Genomic DNA, 6,941 nt, shown 5'->3' on the forward strand with positions numbered 1-6,941 from the left:
AGACAACAGACGGATTTCTTTAGTATAATTTTATTACGAACGTCCTGAAATTTAACGATCAGCATGAATTGCATTAACTATTCCATGTCACGGATGAATATAATTAGCATATTTTCTTAAGCTGCTAATTGATATTGGGAATGCCCACGCAAATAATGTGAACAATCAACATCTACTGACTGTCGTATTGAATCGCAGACCATTTTTGGTGCGCTATGATGAATAGCTATGACGAATAGAACAACTTCTTTATTAGTGATCACTTGCTTATAAAGGTGTTAGGATCTACACCGAAACGTCGCCCTTATTGTAATTAAGAAGTTGTTCATCCATAGCACTCGCCTTACTTCATCACACCAACTTCTAAATGTCACTGGAAGAAGTTACACTTGTTACAAGTAGATTCACATATAGAAACAATATGTTAATAAAGAAATCTGTCCGTAAAAGAACTTGTTGTGAAACCAACAAACAACGAACAAGAGGTATACAATCAACAAATCGAGCATGCTCTTTCTACCAAGATTTCAAAGAGGATCTTACAACTTTTGCTCATAAGTTGTTTGATCAAGTTTACAACATTCAAGGGGGGCACGGGTGGCCCAGTCGTCTAAGGCGCCGCGATTTGATGTGTAGAGTTGCGTCCCTTGGGCACGCCAGAAACCTATGATTGTGGGTTCGAATCCCGGTTATGTTTCTAGGTTTGTCAGCACCATGCCCGTGCTCGTGGGTTTCACCGAAGTGGTAAACGTCAGAGACCTGCATCACTTCGGGCTGTCCTCCCACATTAAGCTGACATGCCGCGATATAACTGGAATACTGTTAAAAGTGGCGTTAAACCCAACTCACTCACTCACTCAATCACTACAAAATTCAAGGTCTCAGCAAAGCTTAAAAAAATTGTATTGTAGACATGTTGAAGATATTTCCAAATTTGACGCATCAGTGACAAACATGATGTCAGATCCAATGTCCAATATTGACTTGCACCATACGTCCTCATGCTTTTTTCATGGAACAATTGACTTGCCTTTGCATGTGTTTATGATGGTTGCAACTATTGGGGCAGGGTATTCTCACCTTTTCGTGATAACCTGGTATCATTATTTGATAGTGATTCATAAAAACATGCCCATGATATAGTCGGAATTGTACAATCGGCTCTACTTTATGCACAGATTTCTATTGGATATGGTTTTGTGTTTTGTCGCTTTGTTTACAAAATTCACTCAGTTTAACAACAAATTACTGCACAGCAACTATAATGGCAGCAGACACTAGAGTGGTTATACAATATTCAATTGCAATACATTATATGATGGCAGTGGTCAGTATGAAATACAAAATACAATGGTGATAAGCTGAAGTCAGTGATAATATTATATATTCACCTAGCGGTGACAGTAGTCAAGCTTCCGAGATGGGCTAGGCAAGGAATTCAGGGACGATGAGCGACCCTCACATGAAAGCTTATCTTGACTTGATGAAGCTACGTGTGAGACGCAGGCACGCACGCTCTTGTCCCACTTGTCCAACATTCAACTTAACGTGTCTCCTGGCGGTAATGAAGGCAGGGAATCGCAGTACACAGATGTTAAAAAGTCCTTTTATGCGGGCTTCAGTGACTCTGCCCAAACACGCGAAAAGCCGGGTTCTATAGTAGGAATTGAAATCCACAAAAAAGCCTTATGAAGTATGGACACAAACTGAATGTCGAACATTTTCTAATAAACTCAAACAAATTTATAATTTGATCTAACGACTTTGCATAAAACAAAAGTAGCATAATACTTTTATTTAAAGGTTATATTTAGTTAACATTAAGTTTGAAATTGCTAACTGAAACAACTCGATAGTATACAAGTAGTTCTGTCTTATATATATATATACTGCTCAAAAGAAGCTAAACAACTCGGGCTTGTTTCATATGACTATAGGTAATCTGTGGTTGGGCTTTGGGGTATTCCTGTTCATCCATGGGTTGCACCCTACTCGGCCATGAGTCCCTGATCTGTTACTGGGTATGTGAATGATCGACATGACATCTTCTTCACACAAAAAGGCATCTGTTCTTTCTTGTCCCATCTCCACGGTATGTCAGTGTCGTCAGTTACACTGGTTGATGATGCTTGGTACTTAGTGACAGAGAGTTAAATGTAAAAGGGATAAATGTGTATGTGAAAAGTTGCATATGTCTAACATATGCATCACAACGGGGCTGCTTCTCACGACATGATATAACTGAAATGTTTGTCTGTCTGTTGACATTCCCCCCTGATAAACGATTATTGGACAGGCAGGTGCTACAGGCATTATTTGGGGAACATATTCAAATCACATTTCACACACAAACCGGAGTAATGTACGACAGTCACGATCATTCCATACAGACCCAGGCATCTTTAGAAAGACTTGGACACAGTCCTCGTCCAAGACTCCAGAGGTTAAGCTGGACTGCCCTTTCTCCCAGTTCGTGTACGTCGGGACGGAACCGTCAGTCCATCTGAAGACGTTGGACGTGGTCGTGTCGCGCAGTCCGATCCAGGGCTTCACTGAAACACCAGCAGGAGGGGCTGACGATAGGGTGTGACTGACGGGAGTGTGAAACTGAGGTGTGTGTTTGACTGACGAGAGGGTGTGACTTCCAGGAGAGTAAGACAGAGGTGTGTGTATGACTTACGAGAAGGTGTGACTTCCAGGAGAGTGAGACAGACGGGTGTGTATGGCTGACGATAAGGTGTGTATGACAGGAGAGTGAGGCAGAGGGATGTGTATAACTTGACGATAGGGTGTGACTTCCAGGAGAGTTAGACAGAGGGGTGTGTATGACTGACGATAGGGTTTGACGTCCAGAAGAGTAAGACAGAGGGGTGTGTATGACTGACGATAGGGTGTGACTGACGGGAGAGTGAGACAGAGGGTTGTGTATGACTGACGATAGGGTGTGACTGACGGGAGAGTGAGACAGGGGTGTGTATGACTGACGATAGGGTGAGGCTTCCAGGAGAATGAGACAGAGGGGTGTGTATGACTGACGATAGGGTGTGACTGACGGGAGAGTGAGACAGAGGGGTGTGTATGACTGACGATAGGGTGTGACTGACGGGAGAGTGAGACAGGGGTGTGTATAACTTGACGATAGGGTGAGGCTTCCAGGAGAATGAGACAGAGGGGTGTGTATGACTGACGGAAGTGTGTGACTGACGGGAGAGTGAGACAGGGGTGTGTTTATGAATAACGGAAGTGTGTGACCGACGGGAGGGCGTGACTGGAGGATGTGAGTAATTGTTTGGTGTGGCTGACCGGAGGATGTGACTAATTGGTTGGCGTGACTGACGGGAGGGTATAACTGAAGTGTGGTTGTGATTAACGGCAGGGTGTATCTGACCATAGGTTTGACTGACGCGACTGTATAATTGACGGCAGAATGTGTTTTGAACTGTTGGTGTGACTGACGGGAGGGCATAACAGAGGAGAGTTATGACTGATTGGTTGGTGTGACTAACCCATTTTAGTTTGTTTGTCGTTTAATGCTGCACCCGGAGCTATATGACGGCGGTTTGTAAGAAATCGAGTCTGGGCCAGGCACTCCAGTGACTGGCATCATGAGCATCGAATTACGCAATTGGGATACGATGACATGCATCAGTCAAGTCAGAGAGAATGACCACCCGATCCCGTTAGTCACAAGCATGGGTTGCTGAAGACCTATTCTATCCCGGATCTTCACGGGTCTTCTACATAATGAAATAATGAAAATGAGTGAATGCCTGTTACGACGGGTGACTGTTTTGTTTGTTTGTTGACCGAAAACCCATGGGCCGAACTATGAGTGAAAAGACGCCTTTTACGGCAAGAATGGGTTGGTGAAGATGTTCACAGGTCTGACTGACACAGGATGTTTGTGCCTGAAGGGACAGTGTGATTAACGGGAGGATGTGACTGATCTGGTTGGTGTGACTGCCTGGATTTTGTGACTGATTGGTAAATGAGACTGAAGGCTGTCCGTGACTGAAGGGACAGTTGATAAACGGGATGGTGTGACTGAAGGATGTGTGTGACTGACGGGAGGATGTGACTGATTTGGTTGGTTTGACTGCTTGGTTGGTGTGACTGAAGGGTGTCTCTGTCTGAAGGGACAGTGTGAATAACGGGACGGTGTGACTGCCGGGAGGATGTGACTTTTGGTTGGTGTGGCTGAATATATATCAGATCATGTGTCACTGCACCCTGGGGAGCCATAACGTCTCAACAGAACATGTGTCGCTGCACCCCGAGGAAACGTAACGTCTGATCAGATCAGGTGTTGCTGCACCCTATAGAGACATGATGTCCGATCAGATCATGTGTCGCTGCACCCTTGGGATACATAAAGTCCGATAAGAACATGTGTCGCTGCACCCTGAGGAAACGTAACGTCCGATCAGATCAGGTGTTGCTGCACTCTGTAGATACATCAAGTCCAAACAGATCATGTGTCGCTAACCCTGGGGATACATAAAGTCTGATCAGAACATGTGTCGCTGCACCCTGGGGAGACATAAATTCCGATCAGAACATTTGTCGCAGCAACCTGTAGAGACATAAAGTTCGATCAGATCACATGTTGCTGCACCCAGAGTGAGTGAGTGAGTGAGTTGGGTTTAACGCCGCTTTTAACAGTATTCCAGTTATATTGCGGCGTGTCAGCTTAATGTGGGAGGAAAAAGCCCGAAGTGATGCAGGTCTCAGACGTTTACCACTTTGGTGAAACCCAAGAGCACGGGCATGGTGCTGATAATCCTAGAAACATAATTGGGGCGAACCGGGATTCGAACCCACAATAATAGGTTTCTGGCGTGCCCAAGGGTCGCAACTCTGCACAGCGAATCGCGGCGCCTTAGACGACTGGGCCACCCGTGCCCCCTGATGCACCCGGAGGAGACATGACATCTGATCAGATCATATGTCGCTGCACCCTGGGGAGACATAAAGACTGATCAGAACATGTGTCGCTGCACCCTTGGACAGACATAAAGTCCGATCAGATCATGAGTCATTGCACCCAGAGGAGATAGAAAGTCCCATCAGATCATATGTCGCTACAACTGGTAGAGACAGAAAGTTCAATCAGATAGTGTGTCACTGCAACCTGTAGAGACAGAAAGTCCGATGAAATCATGTGTCGCTGCACCCTGAGGAGACATGATGTCGGATCAGATCATATGTCACTGCACCCTGGGAGACATAAAGTCCGATCATAACATCTGTTGCAGCAACCCGTATAGACATAAAGTCTGATCAGATCATGTGTCGCTGCACCTTGTAGAGGCATAAAGTCCGATCAGATCATGTGTCGCTGCACCCTGGGGGGACATAACGTCCGATCAGATCATGTGTCGCAGCAACCTGTAGAGACATAAAGTCCGATCAGATCATGTGTCGCTGCACCTTGTAGAGGCATAAAGTCCGATCAGATCATGTGTCGCTGCACCCTGGGGGGACATAACGTCCGATCAGATCATGTGTCGCAGCAACCTGTAGAGACATAAAGTCCGATCAGATCATGTGTCGCTGCACCCTCTAGAGGCATAAAGTCCGATCAGAACATGTGTCGCTGCACCCTTAGGAGACATAAAGTCTGATCAGATCATGTGTCGCTGCACCCTGTAGAGACATAAAGTCCGATCAGAACATGTGTCGCTGCAACCTTTGGAGACATAAAGTCTGATCAGAACATGTGTCGCTGCAACCTGTAGAGACATAAAGTCCAATCAGAACATGTGTCGCTGCACCCTTAGGAGACATAAAGTCTGATCAGAACATGTGTCGCTGCACCCTGTAGAGACATAAAGTCCGATCAGAACATGTGTCGCTGCACCCTTAGGAGACATAAAGTCCAATCAGATCATGTGTCGCTGCACCCTGGGCAAACATGACATCTGATCAGATCATGTGTCGCTGCACCCTTAGGAGACATAAAGTCTGATCAGTACATGTGTCGCTGCACCCTGTAGAGACATAAAGTCTGATCAGAACATGTGTCGCTGCAACCTGTAGAGACATAAAGTCCAATCAGATCATGTGTCGCTGCACCCTGGGCAAACATGACATCTGATCAGATCATGTGTCGCTGCACCCTTAGGAGACACAAAGTCCGATCAGATCATGTGTCCCTCCACCCTGGGGAGACATTAAGTCGGATCAGATCATGTGTCGCTGCGCCCTGGGGAGACATGACATCTGATCAGAACATGTGTCACTGCACCCTTGTAGAGGCATAAAGTCCGATCAGATCATGTGTCGCTGCACCCTGGGGAGACATAAAGTCCGATCAGATCGTGTGTCGCTGTACCCTGGGGAGACATAATGTCCGATCATAACATGTGTCGCTGCACCCTGGGGAGACATAAAGTCCGATCAGATCATGTGTCGTTGCACCCCGAGGATAGAGAAAGTCCCATCAGATCATATGTCGCTGCAACTGGTACAGACAGAAAGTTCAATCAGATTGTGTGTCGCTGCACCCTGAGGAGACAGAAAGTCCGATCATATGTCACTTCACCCTGACGCGTAATTGTATGTCCCAGCTGAGTGAAGGTGTACCTTAAATCCGGAAGTGATTCATCGAGCTCGTATGACTCTTCTGAGAGTACATTAAGTTTGCCAGCATACTAAAATAGTGAATATAACGTTCAGAGGACAGAGAAAGCCCGGCCGCCTAACGGGTTAATCTTCATTGAGGAGTACGTCGGTCTGGCTCAGCTTAACCCCATCATAGCAGGAATATTGCTGAGTGCGGCGTTAAACAACAAACAAAACAAAACAAAAACTTAACCCCACCACAACACACCTGCACTTCTACCTTTGTCTGTGAAGTCGAAGCTGCAGGAGGTTGTCACAAGATGTTGCTGATGAAGTATCCGTCGTTTGAAAATATAAAGTATTCAGTTTTCCTGTGA

The sequence above is a fragment of the Haliotis cracherodii genome, unplaced genomic scaffold (genome assembly GCF_022045235.1).
Source record: "Haliotis cracherodii isolate W230 unplaced genomic scaffold, xgHalCrac1.p SCAF_14, whole genome shotgun sequence".
NCBI classification, from domain to species: domain Eukaryota; kingdom Metazoa; phylum Mollusca; class Gastropoda; order Lepetellida; family Haliotidae; genus Haliotis; species Haliotis cracherodii.